At 40.0% G+C, this 16,312-nt stretch overlaps 1 long non-coding RNA gene and 5 other non-coding genes across 6 annotated transcripts; all 6 read right to left on the bottom strand.

Moving 5' to 3' along the window:
* Window positions 1-5,718: 5,718 nt before the first annotated feature.
* On the bottom strand, window positions 5,719-16,223 carry LOC117365808. The gene is made up of 7 exons (XR_004540458.1): window positions 16,153-16,223; window positions 12,572-12,611; window positions 10,603-10,652; window positions 10,173-10,253; window positions 8,285-8,320; window positions 7,486-7,550; window positions 5,719-6,931 (listed from the first exon to the last, which is right to left on the bottom strand). It is a non-coding gene; the product is annotated as an uncharacterized LOC117365808 (long non-coding RNA).
* LOC117366245 lies at window positions 7,318-7,390 on the bottom strand. Its single transcript, XR_004540522.1, has one exon. It is a non-coding gene; the product is annotated as a small nucleolar RNA SNORD65 (small nucleolar RNA).
* LOC117366239 lies at window positions 7,626-7,699 on the bottom strand. The gene has a single exon (XR_004540516.1). It is a non-coding gene; the product is annotated as a small nucleolar RNA SNORD49 (small nucleolar RNA).
* LOC117366248 lies at window positions 8,393-8,464 on the bottom strand. Its single transcript, XR_004540525.1, has one exon. It is a non-coding gene; the product is annotated as a small nucleolar RNA SNORD99 (small nucleolar RNA).
* On the bottom strand, window positions 10,846-10,975 carry LOC117366240. Its single transcript, XR_004540517.1, has one exon. It is a non-coding gene; the product is annotated as a small nucleolar RNA SNORA44 (small nucleolar RNA).
* Window positions 13,960-14,102, bottom strand: LOC117366276. The gene has a single exon (XR_004540549.1). It is a non-coding gene; the product is annotated as a small nucleolar RNA SNORA16B/SNORA16A family (small nucleolar RNA).
* Window positions 16,224-16,312: the final 89 nt, after the last annotated feature.

Here is a 16,312-nt window from a genome sequence, read left to right as displayed (position 1 = left end):
TTGCTAGGTACTGCTCCGCCCTCCTATCACGCCTGCTCTCCCTGCCCCGATCAACTGAGCCGCAGGTCTCCCCGAGTCCTGCTGGCTCAGCTGATTGACCGGCAGGGAGAGCAGCAGAGGGAAATGTTCCCAGCTGACTCTCCCCCTCGCCTGCCGCTGCCTGCCCCCTCCCACATACTCAACCTGTACAAGATTGGCAGGAGGGGTACCCACTCCCTCCTGCCACCAGCAATACCCCCGACAGTCCCTGCTTTAGTCATGCCAGACTAGTGCAGAGGCCCTTCCCTATATGGTTTTCCTTAAGTGTTTCCTTCTACAGGTACTAGTTTCTGCTTTTCATTTCATTTACAAAGATGCATCACATCTGACTTGAGAGGAAGATTCTCAAAACCTCACGATAAAATCCGATGGGTTGCTACCAAGGTTGCTGTTGTAACAATTTAAAAAAGGCAAGTCATTCTCCAAAGATCCCGCATGCAAATGAGGTTCACAGATGTAGGCTCGCTAAATTTACTTGAGATGAGTCACTGGTGGTAGCGATCAGCACATGCGCATATTAAAAAGAAAAACAAACCCAACCCACCAAATATCAGCAGGAGAGATACCCGCTCTCCTGCCGTGCTCACACAACCTCTGGACGCCCACTCCTGGCAGCGGGAGGGATACCCACTCCCTCCAGCAGTCACCCAACCCCCCTGACAACTCCCCCTGTGGCCCCCCAACCAGGAAAGGGAAATGCCTGCTATTTTGTAAGAGGCAGGCCTGCCAGCTGGAGCGGGTAGGCATCCTTCTGACTTTGTGAATAAGGTAGAGTGGGGGGAGGGTTTGGGTGATGGCAGGAAGGAGTGGGCATCTCTCCTGTTGTGGGGTAGGAAGTAGTGTCGGGGGATTGTATAACACGGTGGGAAAGTGGGCATCTCTCCTGCCAATCTTCTATCTGAGGTTTGTTTGGTTTTTTAAATTTGTGTTGGGGTTTCTGAGCTGTCGCACCTTATTTTCCTGTCAGTGCCTGAGCCAATCGGTGCTCAGGCACTGATCAGAAAATAAGGCTACAATTCAGACTTGTCAGCAAATTTTGGCTGCAAATATGGCACGAGGTTATGGAATCACTCGGCAATGATAGAGAATTGGATTGCTCATTTTAATCTTAATGACCTTGTACTAGCATGGCAGTATCAGAGACTGCTAGAAAATTTGGAAAAGACCATGGTAAGCCGTTTTGATAATCCACCGCTAAAATACATGCATGCTAAATCTGCTGGAACCAGTTTAGCAAGCACATTAAAGACACGTTCGTTGTGAGAATCTTCCCCCTTAGTTTATATTCTAAAATGTGACATCAACTCTGTTTTCAACTGCCTATTTATCATTAAACTAACTTTCTGCTTTGCAGCAGTACTAAGTTATTATTCAAACAACAAAACTGTTGTTGTCAATAACAGCTTCAAAGAATATCTATTTAGTGTCCAACCAATATTAAGTAACAGTTTCTAATCCCATTACCACATTGTTATAAGCAGCCAGCTGCATTAGGATATTGTAGGACCATGAAAGACTTCTAAATTTGTCCCAAAGTACTTCAAATTTTAACCATACCATAACATTTAGATTTGTGGAGGCATGTTCTGATAAGGTTGAATTCTTGCCATAGTCTTATGGACCACTGTACTATGGACCCCCTACTATCCTTTCTCCCTCCCCTCCCCCCAAGCATGGTTCCTAATGAAGCTTATGTGCCAAAAAATCCATTTCTGAGGTATGAGATAGCAAATCTGGTTTAAAATGCTGTTAGCATTTTTTTTTTTTTTTTAAGTTTATAAATCTTTATTTAATTTCAAATTTAACATGATCCAACAATACATCATATACTGAAATTTACAAGACTAGTCAGCAAGACACAGGAAATTCCCTAAAAAAAAATTTTAAAATAACATAATAGGGCTAGGCCATAATTAGTCCTCAAACAATAGTGGAGGATAACCTTAATATATACAGATTAATCAAAATTAAATTATAGAAACAATGGAAAATGAGGAATCCTGAGGTTTAGTCTGATCTACCTATTGGAGCTTTATTCCTGAATATTGACCAGTGTACTAGTCAAAATCTGCCTTTTAGTTACAAGAAATCTAGATAACTGCAAAGATTTATGTTGTTAGCATTTGTATGGCTGGAATTCCATGCCTTTGTATTATACTAATGTAACCCACAAGTATGTGCCTTTGTGTCTGCTTATATAGGAAGAGGATTTTGTGTTGTATGGTTGAAAATGCAAGAATATCAAGATAATTATGAAAGGCACTCATGGCAGGAGTCTAAGCTGTCTGACCTGATGTTAAGTGAGGTGTTTTGAGATCTAAAATTGATTGCAGTCATCTTTCAGGACAGGAATGGGCCCATTCGCACTTACATCTTTGCAAATTATTATGTTTAAAGCTCAGTGAACCCCTAAGCATCAGTATAATGAACTAAGTTTTGTGGCCATCTTACTTTATCTACTGCATGATAAATGCTGTCCCATAATTCACCCATATATTAAAAAATTTCAATATACATGTATGAAATTTTGTTCTATGGCATGATACCATATTGTTTATTTGTATTACTTTGAGCTTCTGGCCCATTTTCTATTATAATTGTTGCTGTCTTGTACCTCATCTACTCATTTTGGTACATTTACTTACACCACTTTTTTGGGTCTAAAGATAATAATAGCTGCTGGTCTGTTACAACATATGTATTTACAAAATGCCTCCCTCTTGTAAAGGCTTCTGAAATGGGGCCATTTCCCTGAAACAGGAATAAGACAAAAGAGACTAGTAGCTATACAGCCATTTTATAAGAGACAAGTTCAAGTTAATTATAAATTTGATTAATCACTTATTCAAAATTCTAAGTGATTTACAAATCAATAAAATTACAAAATTTTAGGGGGAAACAGAACAAACACTTAGAACTAACCTAACAAAAACATATTGAAACAAAAGGAGAGGATGGGAAGAGAAATACAAGTTGTTGATAGTAAGACACGTAGGGGAAAAAAAACAATAGGAAGGGAGAAAGCAATATGCTTCAAAAAAAATTATGAAATAGGATTCAATTGAGGCTCCTAGTCAGGCTTTCTAGCTATCAAATGCATCTTTAAACAGAAAGCTTTTTAACTTGCTCTTAAATCTGTCTAGATTACGTTCTTCCCTTAAATAAATAGGGAGGGAATGCCATATATGGGGGGCTGTAACAGAGAAGATGAATTGCTGCCATGTATTCATGATTTTAAGTGAGGGAACTGTTAATGGATGTTGGTCATTTGACCTCAGTACTCTTGTTGGGGTGTAGAGAATCAATAATTTATAAATAAAAGCGGGAGTTTTGTAAAGAAGAGATTTGAAAGTTAACAGACTTTATATGTTATATGGTGAGCAACTAGGAGCCAATGTGCTTTCTTAAGGAGAGGTGCCACATTATCAAATTTCTTAGCTTTCATTATGTTTAATTGAGGCATTTTGTATAATTTGTAAATGTCAAGATTTCATTTTGGGCTATTCCCTAACTTGCAGGGGTGTCAAAGTCCCTCCTCGAGGGCCGGAATCCAGTCAGGTTTTCTGGATTTCCCCAATGAATATGCATTGAAAGCAGTGCATGCAAATTGATCTCATGCAGATTCATTGGGGAAATCCTGGATTCTGGCCCTCGAGGACCAACTTTGACACCTGTGCTAGAGCATGTAGTCAGGTCTGCATCTTTGTGTACTTGTTCTGACAAGTTTGCAAACTTACCCCCGTGTGCGTATTTTGGCAGCTCTGTACAAACATGTTAAGGCTTCATATATCAGTGTCTCACAGCTATGTTCAGTGTGGTGTTGTCTTGCTGAGTGATGTTCATTATTGTGTGTTTTTGTATGTTGGAGTTTGAATTAGAGCAACGAGCAAACATTAAATTTCTTGTTAATCCGAGCAAGAGTGGAAGTGAAATCAGGGACACGTTAGTCCAAGTTTATGGGGATAATGCCATGAAGCAAATGACAATGTTGTTTTTCTGAGGGGAGAGAAAGCACTGATGAAGGTCAGGGCAGCCAGTAACAAGACCTGATGAAAACATTGCAAAAATTAATCAAATTGTATGTCAAAATCATCAGCTGACTAAGAAGCATAGCAGACCAAATAAGATTTTCCTGTTTCTATGTTAATGTTTAACTGAAAATCTTGGCATGAGAAAAGTGTGCTCAAAAATGGTCCCAAAGGAGCTTTCCACTGAACAAGAGCAAAGGACTTGAAGTTTGACAAGACCTTTTGGAGAGGAAAGATGATGAAACATGGGTGTACTATGTCACAGTGCACAATGGAATTCAGCCAATTCTCCACAAAAAAGTTCCACCAGTCCAAATCAAGAGTAAAAATGATAATGATGCTAACCTTTTTTGATAGAGGGCTTATTCATTATGAATTTGTACCAACTGGACAGTTAACATTTTACTATTTAAAATTAAGCTAAAATGACCTGCACTTTTCGCCCAACTCTCCTGGCTCTTACATCATGACAATGCACCAGCTCACACAGCAGTCTGTAAAGGATGTTTTTTAGCCAGAAAACAACTGTATTAGGTGAGAAGGGTGTTCCATCTGCTCCCCCCCAAGCTTTTTTTTCTGTACCCAAAGATAAAGGAAATTAAGAGACATTTCCCCATCCCCACAAGTTTTGTCATTGTCCCATTCCTGCAAACTCTGTCCTCATCTGCACAAGCCTCAAACACTTTAAAATCAGTGTTTGAGGCTTGTAGAGTTAAGGCAGAGCTTACAGGAATGGGACAATGACAAAACTTGTGGGAGATGGGGAAATTGAGTTCCTATGGGGACAAATTTGTTCCCTTGTCCTTCTCTAAGAGTAATACGATGACAGCTCAGATGGGCATTCCAGAAAGAGTTCCAAAGCTACTTTGAAGGGTAGACTAGGTGCTCTTGCATGACCCTAGCGATATTCAGTGAGATATGTAGTACTTTTCTAGGATGAGTTTGAACTTGTCAGACCTCATCTGTACAAGTATACTTTTTGCATTGATATAATTTGGAATGGCTCTCCCTTTATCCAAGGGGTTTTCTCCTCATTCACCTCCATGCTGGTGCAAATGAAGATAGCAATAGGCTTTTAACAATCTGCATGTAAAATAAGGATAAAGGAGCGGCCTGTGGCCTATTTGCTCAAGACTCACAGTGCCTTTAATGATCAACACTAAACCAGTTTAACTGGTTTAGTGTCAAAGTATTTCAGCTATCAATACCAAACATGGCTAATCATGGCTTCTGTGGTTGTAGCAGCCTCTGATAATCACATCTATAAATGGATTACAAGTTCATCAGTATTAAAATTAACACTCCAATCAATGTCCATATGATGCACAAAAGCTGGAGGTGCTGGTAATATTAAAGCACTGGCTTTTTTTTTTTGAGCACAGCTGTGGGTTTGTCTTATACACACAATATGTTTCTATTAAACCCCTCCCCCCAAAAATAAAAACAAACACACAAACACTTGCTACAGAAGGTTCACTTTTAACCACAATGACTGGCTACTAACAGTAACTGCAGCATTCTGATAGTTACTGGGTTGCCTAATGAATTTGAGCTTAACATATATTTCAAATATTTAAGCTTGGTGTGTGTAATTCAAATAGTTCCATTGTACACTTATCAGTTAAACTTAAGAAATAATTACAGAACATTGTAAGTTTTTATAGAACATTAAGTTTTATTTTCTGGGGAGGGGAGAGAGAAGACTGGCTTCTAGATATGTTACTCCAAAACATACATTTGTCCTACACTGCAAACAAAACTGAGGACAAGGAATGCATTATACAGTGAAGAATGTTAAGTTATGATTCCTTTTTCTGTAAAGAGTTATATTAGCATCTTTTGCAAGCAGGTGCTTTTGCTTAAGCCTTGAGGCAAGAAGTTTTGCTTTTTCTTTTGAAAGATTTAGTTCACAAATAAGATCATTGAGCTCAGCTTGTGTAAAGGTCTCTGGTTCTGAATCATCATTCACATAATCAGAATCAGATAATGCTGGATTGTGACCAGCTGCTGCATCACCACATTCCTCATCATGTTCCACAGAAGCAAGTCCATCTTGTGGAGGTACAGGGACAGGCAGCGAGTCATCATGAGGTACAGGCCTAATAGCAGTATCCAGAGTAGGATATATAATTTTGTGCTTAGTTTTAGCCGAGAATCCACTTGTGCTCACAAGGCAAAAGTAGCAATTATTAATATGGTCTCGCGGTTCCCTCCATATCATTGGGATTGCAAATGACATCGCTGCCTTACGTCGATGGAGCCAGTCACGAAGTCCATTGGAACAACTGGTACAAATTATATGTGGAACCCAAGACTTATCCTGGTCACCCAGTGGACAGCCAAAGTACAATTTGTATACCTTCTTCAGATCTACAGTAATTGGGCGACGCTGTGCTTTTGTTGTGAATGAGCCACAGACGTAACAGAAACTATCTGGATGATTAGTACAATGTCTTGCCATGATAAAGACCGATATTAATCACAGGCTGTAGCATAAAAATGTTAACCCTCCTTATGTTTATCCAATAAACATGATCACCCAATTAATGTTTATAATTATATATGAGCCTCATTACAAAAATATGACATGCTAGTGAAAAACTAAATAGATTTGAAATCAGCATGGAAAATACTACAAAACCCACCCAACACTAACGAAAATGATGTATTGACCTGTGTAATTTATAAAGTGCTACCAGACAGTGTTCTATGGTCTCCCCATCCTTTCTTGTGCTGTCTTGCAAAAGAGTTGAAATTCTTAGCAACCACTCATCTTCAGTAGATGTTACGATGCTCTGAGAGATGGTCCTCATAGCTGAGCTGTGTTAACATTAGCAGCAACATGTACCTCCTATGGCTCAAGTCTGCAGACCAAGGAAAATGATTAGAGTTAAATTAGTCAAGGCCAGTAATGGTAAGAGTTAGGCAAAAGCAGTACCTAGATGGATTCATACCATACTCCAATATAAAATTGTTTTAAAATTTTTAGGGATGTACATGTGATCATGGATGCCAGTGGGGGACATGGTATAGCATCATCGTGTATCTGGCCAGTTTACAAAGCTAAAAACATTAAAATTTAAGAATGGGGGTACAAAAAAAAAAAAGGTAAGACATTGAATAGACAAATACAATAATATATTCAGTTTGAGGGAGAGGGGGAAGGAAAGTGGTAGGTTAAGGTCAGTTTCATTACTGCAAAGAGTGAACTTCACTGCCACCAGAGAATCTCAACTTGAATCAAAGATGTCTTCAGAAAACCATAGCTCACCACCACCAATCTGACGGTAATTCCAGCTAATTTGAGGTTAATTTCATCATATGACATCTTTTGGTGAAGGTTTTAATAAAATGGTATATTTATATTTATTACTCCTTACTCAGCATACACCTTACAGACCCTACTAAATGTTCTTACCTGAGTGCATCTCATCCTAGGCTGTATTTAGACAGTTCCAGCTTACCCCCAGGCCAGATCTGAAACTATCCAAAAACAAAATTCAGATACCAGAGCACCCGGCACAAATAAAATTTAAAGAGTTACCAAAAAAGGCTGCAAGTCAGACAGGAATAAGGTTATCGTCAGTTGTCGCATCTGACGGCACTTCCTATTCTGGAGTCTCATCATATTTACAGCCAGATTTATTTAAGCACCTGCAAGCCTTGGATCTGATCTTAACTGGTAAATAACTAGGAGCTTGTCAGACTGCAACAATGGCCAAAGCTAGATTTCTGTATATCTGCATATTGATATTAGTCCAATTGTTTGTAACAGAAGTATCAAGTTAACATAACGACTCAAAGGCAATGAGTTAACATAAATTACAGCCTCTAATACACAAATGACTGCGACTGTCTAATGTTTAAGCAGTATCAATTATATTCAGACCAAGCCAATTCAAATATTGAACACTAGTCCATCTAGCAAGAGCTGATACCTGTGAAATCCATCAACTGTAAAAAGAAAAGCACCGAGTCAAAAGTAGATGCATTTTCAAATTTCACTATTGGCTTGTCAGAAGTGCTGCAAATGACCTCATGCACTGGAGAATCATCCTAATTTGTACCCCTGCTAAACGACTGGTCAAAAATTAGTAAAGATATGGGATGGGAGCTGCTTACCACATTTTGAAATATGTTCAACAATGCAAACAGGGAATGTTTTATACTTCCCCCCAAATTTCTCATCGCCAAGGTTAGTTTATAGAAATACCCACCTCATAGTAATGAAGTTCAAATTACATAGCCGTCATCTAGAAAGAAAAAAAAAGTACAAGCATTAAACCCTTCCAAAATCCACCCAATCAGTGTCATTAAATGTAGTGGAATGGTCTCAGCCCCATATCCGCAGGATTCATCCATCAGTCACCACTAGTAAGGCGTCATCATAGACCAGCCAGAGAACAGAACAAGAGCTCCATGTATACGATTCAGAATTACCATATTTGCAGGCGTATAGGATGCACTTTTCCCCTCAAAATATGCTTAAAATATGGGGTGCGTCTTATGTGCCGGTAATCAAAATGATGAGCTGAAATGTCAGTCTAAAACTTCTGGTTTATATTAATATACCGTCACGTTGTTTCTGCTCTGATTCCTTGAGGTCTCACAGGTACACACACACGCGTCATGTTTCTGCTCCGACACTGCGAGATCTTTGTTTCTGGTTTTGATGAAGATTAAAAAGGTACCTAACTAGTGTTCCCTAGTTATTTTTGTAGACAAAAATAACTATAAAATAGAAATTCATGAAAAAAAAATGTAGAAAATTATTTTTTCTTAAAAATGTGTATATAAAGGGGGGTGCATCTTATACGCCGGCAAATATGGTAAATAGCCACTCAACGTTTCGAGCTTTAAGTTTATACTATTCCCTCCCATGTTTTCTCCATGGTTCTGTCTATTTCTAAGCATTGAATTGTAACTTCACCCCTCCAGTCCTTGTGTATCAATTAGTTTGTAAACTTGTCTGTCTAACCCATTGCTGTCAATTTTAAAAAATTATGTTGAAATGTATGTTTATTCTTTTTTTTTTTTAATTCTTTATTCATTATAAATCATAAACAAGTGTACATAAATACATCCATTACAATTACAATATAACACTTGAAAATCTGTATCATATGATCTAGAACAAAAATATATACCCCCTCCCACCCACCCCTCTCAAAGCAACCTAAAATTCTTTAATCATTGTAAAACATACATCAAATGTATGTTTATTCTATCCTGCTGTATCTCGCTTAGTAATTTGAATAAGCAATTTATCAAATCAAAATAAAATAGAGAAAATATAGGAGATGGGGATGGGGTTGGGTATATTCATAAAATGGAATAGGAATATTGGAAAAATAGGGGTAATTTATCATATTGGATTATTTGAATGTAATTACAAGTGTTATATGAAATTTGTTTTATTATGGATAATTCACTTGTTATAAGATATTAAAAATGAAGAATTAAAAAAAAAAAAAATCAAAATAAAACTTGAAACTTCTCCATACAGGTTTAATAAAAAGGGATTTAGAAGACATGCAGTGAACCTGCCCATTGGAAAGACAGGGGGGATGAACAGAAACCACTGCCCAATGGTAATATTGAATTTAAGGGTGCCTAAATTTTACTGTTTCAAAGTTCTTAATGATGGACCCCAGCTAAGGATTACTGCAGTGTCTCACTTAAAATGGAACAGAATTCCCAGGAAGTTGTAAATAAAAGCTCATGCAAATAAATCTGGTTCTAGCTGAGCTGCACTCCAGACTCCAGCAGGTAATTAGGTTAAACCAAGAAAAAAAAAAAAAAAAAAAAATCAATTTACCCAAGATGTTTCCATAAGCAGTGTGCAAGAGTCCCCAGTAATGTCTGGGGAGGTCATCTTGTGGATGTAATACAAATTTAAATATTTCAGCAACATTTACAGGCAGAACAACTAAATTCCAGGTGCTGTAATTTGTTACATCCTGCAGCTATTCAATTGCATAGTTCAGCTGGACTTAGCATGGGATCAAAGCAGGAAAAGAAACCCCAACACAACCAGTTCAAGTCCACCGTAAAGGAATCCCACAGAGTCAACAAGGATGAAAGTTTGTGGGGGGAGTTACCTACTTCTGGCTTCCTTCAGCTTTGTGTCAGAGGGAAGGCTTCCAGATCATCCACCAGCAGAATGTAGGAACTGCTGCCCTTGACCTGTTGAAGATATATGCCTATGAGAATGAATGCTGCATAAGTTGGGGAGAGGAGGAGAGAACTGTTGGGAAATAGGGTGGAGGGAAGGGAGGGAAAGATCCTGCAGGTAGGGAAAAGAAAGAGAATGATTGCACAGGGTTAACAGTATGGGGGGGGGGGGGGGACATACTCACTCTAAAACAAGGATGTTTGAAACCAGCCTTTTCTGTTGCAAACTTGCAACAGAACACAAAACTGGTTCCACGTTTCTTTCCCTCCTTTTTTGACCATAAGATCAGTAATCCGATCTCATGGGAAAGGGATCAAGAGGGGTAGCACATGAGAAGTCTGGGGATAGTCAGCTGCTTACCTCATAATGTGCCTCATGGAGCCAAAGATATGCATCAATTCACTAGGCTCCTTAAAAAAACAAACAAACACCCAAAGAAGTTGTAAAACAAGAATTCCGCAAGACATTTAAATTCTTCTAGGCTAAATCGTTTCCAAGTACAGAATTACCAAGAACTAGTTTTGGCTATTCACATAATGTATAAATTTAGAACAACTCGGAGGCATGTAAACCCTAAAGCACCTATAACGCCAGGACACACCTCTCTGTACAAGGGTTGAGTGACTGCTACAGACACTGCAGGTCCAAGCTGTCAAAGCCCCTCCATTATTCTTGCATGCTGTTGGAGACCCTGCAGCTATGTTAAGAGCCACAGACCTCGGTTAACATGCATTTTTACAGGCGATGAACGCGCAAAGCACAGAACTGTGGTAGACAGCTCAGGGAAGAATATAGTGTACTAGTCTTTAAGCCTGTTACATTAACGGGTGCTAGAATTGTCATTTCTTTAATAAGACATTAACTATTTTTTTCTGCGGCCCTCACAGTTAAAGTTTAACATCTTTCCTTTCTCAAAACTGACATTTCAATCACTATATGGAAAATAAAATCATTTTCCCTATCTTTGTTTGGTGACTTTATTTTAATGTGGTGACTTTATTTTAATGTGCTTTAACTATGTTTGCAGGGCCTCCTGTATGCTTCTCCTCCCCTCCCCCAACCAATATCCAACTCCCCCTCCATCCATGAGACCAACTTTTCACTCTACCCTCTCTCCCTTCCCCAGTGTAACATTTCTCCTTCCCTCCTTTCTGCCCTCCCCATGTCCAACACTTTCTACCTCCTGCACACTTTCTCTGTCCTTGCCTCTTCCCTCAGTGGAATCCCTCTTTCCCAACCCAAAAGGCTCTTTCCCCATGCACCATCTCACCCTCACCTCCAGCATCACACCTTTCCTTGCCCTCCCTTTCTGCCAGGTCCAGCAGCACCTCTTCTCCCTTTTACCTCCCCCCTGTCCATCAGTACCCCTTCTCCCCTGTCCAGCAGCACCTTTTCTCCCTTCCTTTTATCTCCTCCGGACAGTAGTACCCCTTCCCTGCTCCCCCTATCTAGCAATACTCCTTCTCCCTTCTTTTACCTTGCCCCTTCCTTTTACCTCTCCACTATCCAGCAGCACCTCTTCTCCCTTCCTTTTAGCTCCCCCTGTCCAACAGTACCCCTTCTCCCTTCCCTGCTCTCCCTGTCCTGCATCCGCTAACTTTAGTTTAGCTTTAGCTGCGGTTTCATCAAACAGCCTCGGGGCTTTTGCTAGGCTGGCCTAGCAAAGGCCCTGCGGCTGCTTGATGAAACCACGGCTAAAGCTAAACTAAAGCTAGCTTCCGCTGCTGGTCCGGGGGTGAGAAGAAGCAGAGTCCCGGCATGGTGATCAGCAGCAGAAGGCGAGATTATTAAACCACTGCGCATGCGGTGGCACGGAAGCACAAAGCACAGAGTTTAAAGTGCGCATGCGTGCTATGGGTTTTATTATTATAGTGTGTAAACTAATACAAATAGAACATTGTTTCCAAAACCACCAAGTCTGTTTATATTAAAGCCTTAGACCAAAGTTTCCAAACAGGCAATTAAAAGGCTCTAGCAAGGTCACAGCTTAGCCCACATACATTAATTGTGACCTCAAAAAACAAGGAAATACTGTTTCTACAGAAAGGGTGGTAGATGCGTGGAACAATCTCCCAGTAGAGATGGTGGAGACACTGTCTGAATTCAAGAAAGCCTGGGATAGGCATGTGGGATCTCAGAGAGAGGAAGAGATAATGGTTACTGTGGATGGGCAGACTGGATGGGCCATTTGGCCTTTATCTGCCATCATGTTTCTAAGTCAAACTCTATTGCCTCAAAATAAGCAGCCTTCCTTGCATTTACAGATAGTAATTAAATTAAGAATTTAAGAAAATAAAGTAATCAAATCCACTACATGAGTGTTACTTACTTCCAATGCATGTCTGCAAGCCACCACATTAGCACAGGATCTGAAAAGTAATTGAAATTTGTACAGTTAGCATTTTTGCAACTTAGGGTTTGTTTTCAATGTAGCACACTTAAGAATAGTGTTTGAGGGTTTTTTGTAATTCTTTATTCATTTTAAATCATAAACAAGTATAAAATAATATATCCATTAAATTTCAATGTAACACTTGAAAATCTTAAAATCATATCATCAAGAACAAAAGTATATAACCCCACCCTACTGAAATTAAAATTCATGAATCATTTTCAAACATACAATAAGTGTACAGAAATATAATCATTATAATTTCAATATAACACTTGAACATCTTTCCAAATCATCTAAAATAAAAAATATGAATCCCCTCCTTCCTGCCCTACCTAAAGAAATAAAAACAAACTCTCAATGGAAAATATACCACCCCCACCCCCCAATGTATAAAATATAATCTTCCATAAAAAGTGATGTCTACTCATTAAGAACAGTGTTTAAGGAAAAGGTCAGTACTGAATACATTATAGTGATTTAAATTCCAACATGAATAATCTAGAGCATTACTGTACAAAAACCTACTAAAAACTTATTATTTCAAGTTCAACGCTCATTCATCCAAATAAGCTATGTGAGCACTTTTTAAACACGGTAAGAGGCCAGGACATAAGGAAAAAAACAGACCTCGGCGGGATTGAGGCCTAGCGGCCACGGCAACCTGGGAGCCCCCAGATGCCGAATCGATGTAAAAAAAAAAAATACGAAAACTTGTGAAACAATAAAGAGAAAAGCGCACAGCGACTCCCGCAAGAAAACAAAGAAGCCGCGGTGCTAGAAAGGCACTTAGACACGGAGAGAAAAACAACAGGGCTTTCTGGCTCCGCGGAAAACTAACTGAAGACCATGAGGGGATGCGCCCTCTAGTGGAGCAGAAGGCACACACATGCGTGGTGCAGCACCAGCAAACTTGAAATCTTCAATCAAGTTTGCTTGAAAAGCTGTCTGCTTCGGGGCTCTGTGGATGACATCACCCACATGTAGAGAATATGCTGCCTGCTTGTCCTGGGATAAAGATGCTGTGCAAGGGTTCCACTGCACAGGGGGGATAGTAGGGAGGATGGGATAGAAAGATTCTGAAGAGGGAAGACATAAGGGGATGGGTGAGAGGGGAGGAAAGATGCTGAACATATGGGGGAGAGAAAGGAAAGAGGAAGAATTGGGGTGACGAAGAGAAGGGAGAGATGGTCATGTACATGAAAAAAAATAAGACCTACCCCGAAAATAAGCCCTAGTGCACTTTTTGGCCCAAAATTAATATGACTTGTCTTATTTTTGGAGAAACACAGGAGTCAAGATGAGGTTCCTGGCCAGGAAAGGAGTGATGTGTTTCCTTGTAATGTTGCCAGCCAGTCACACCATCCAGACTGGCCCGCGACCGTCAGAAGAAACATTTGCTCTCGGCTCCTGTTTGACCACATTAGTTACAGAAGAATCCTCTAACATGGCTTCGATCAGGGCCGGTCGGTGGGGGGGGGGGGGGGGGGCAATTTTCTTTTCCCATGAATTATGCTCATCAGCCAAATGCAACCAACTCAATGGGCGTTTTGCTATATACTAACATTCAAACTATATGTTACCTTTTATTAGTATGTATTATCTCATTTGATTTTCAGTGTTAAGTATATTTTTGAAGCTTTCATGGTAGTTCTATTATTTTCAGTTTTCTCTTTATTCAATGTATCTATATTTAATATAGAAACATAGAAAATGACGGCAGAAAAGGGCCACAGTCCATCTAGTCTGCCCACACTAATGGCCCACCCCCTAACTACCTCCATGAAGAGATCCCACATGCCAATCCTATCTTTTCTTAAAATCTGGCACGCTGCTGGCCTCAATTACCTGTTGTGGAAGATTATTCCAGTGGTCAACCACCCTTTCGGTCTTTTTACTACTGTTATGCAGTTAACAAAATTGTAAGTGATGTTGAATTATACCTGCTGTAGACAGCCTTAAATGACATTCAAATATATAGCCTTACTGGGTCAGACCAAAGGTCTATCAAGCCCAGTAGCCCGTTCCCACAGTGGCCAATCCAGGCCCCTAGAACATGGCCAAAACCCAAAGAGTAGCAACATTCAGTAGCAAGCAGTGGCTTCCCCCATGTCTTTTGTTAATGGACTATGGACTTTTCCTCCAGGAAATTGTCCAAACCTTTCTTAAAGCCAGCTACACTATCTGCTCTTACCACAACCTCTGGCAACACGTTCCAGAGCTTAACTATTCCGAGTGAAAATAAATTTCCTCCTATTGGCTACTTATCGAGGCCAGAATAATCTTAAAATTTGGTTGCTTCTGCTTTAAGACCCTCCTCGGCACTGCACCCACCTATCTCCTGAAACACCTCACCCTACAGGATACACTCTGCCTATCTCACAGAACACTACTGTTCATAGTTCCTTCTCCCAAAGGATGCAAATTCAAAAGATTGCTCAACAGGATACTCTCCTTTCAAGCAGGGATCTGGAACAATACCTTAAGCGACCTAATGCTGAACACACCAAAATACCATTCATTCAGAAAATCACTAAAAACCCACTTATTCAACAAATTTATCTGATCCTTCAATTAAACTAAACCAAACCTTAGGTTTGTATACCGCGCCATCTCCGCAAGCGCAGAGCTCGGCACGGTTTACAGAATTAAGAGGAAAGGAACTACAATGAGAGGAACTAAGAAGATAGAGAGAGACAGAATACTAGAGAATGGGAGGTGATTAGATTTTTGAAAAGAGCTAAGTTTTCAAGTGTTTGCGAAAGGATTGGAAGGAGCTTGAATTTCTGAGTGGGGATGAGAGGTTGTTCCAGAGTTCTGTGGTTCTAAAGGGGAGGGATGTTCCAAGTTTTCCTGCGCGGGATATACCTTTTATGGAGGGGAATGATGGTTTCAATTTTTGGGAGGGTCTGGTGGAGTGTGGATTTGAGGAATTCCAGAAGAGTGGGATTCAATTCAGGTACATCCTACACCATATCACCTTGTTTACTCAATTGTCTTCAATCCCTTCCCAATTCTAACTGCTATAACCTCACTGTCCTTACAGCATCTCTTGTTGTACACCATCTTGAACTAAAAAGGTATGACTGGACATAAATAAAGCTATTATTTTTAAAGTATTTCCCTATAAATTCGAGTGTCCCCTAGTCTTTGTAATTTTTGACAAGGGTGAAAAATCGATCCACTTGTACCCGTTCTACTCCACTCAGGATTTTTAAGAGTCAAAAATATATATATATCTGTGCTACTTATCGTTTCGTGATTCATCGAGCCAAATACATTTATTTAAAAATACAGCACTGCTCACGCATGACATCTGTAGTAGTAAAACTACACTGTTGTTTAGGCCGCTGAGAAATAAAGAGCCCCCCCCCCTGCATGTTAAAATAAAGCCGAAAAGACCACCGCCCCAAACAATACCAGCTTGAGGTCGGCCTTAACACAGACAACATGCAAGGAGCAGCATTAAAATACAGAAATAGTAACAATTAAAGTAAGGATGGCGGCGGATTACGAACCGACAAGTGCGACAGCTTCCATCCCTCCGCACCTTCATGAACCGGAAAGAACGTCCGACCGCGTGCCGACGCTTTTAAAAGGCACGCCATCTAGCGCTCTCTCTGATTGGCTGCCCGATACGCGGGTGTCGCGCAGAGCGTCGGCAGTTAAACGTTTGGT

Source organism: Geotrypetes seraphini, chromosome 8 (genome assembly GCF_902459505.1).
Source record: "Geotrypetes seraphini chromosome 8, aGeoSer1.1, whole genome shotgun sequence".
NCBI classification, from domain to species: Eukaryota; Metazoa; Chordata; class Amphibia; order Gymnophiona; family Dermophiidae; genus Geotrypetes; species Geotrypetes seraphini.
This window is presented reverse-complemented; position numbering and strand designations above follow the sequence as displayed.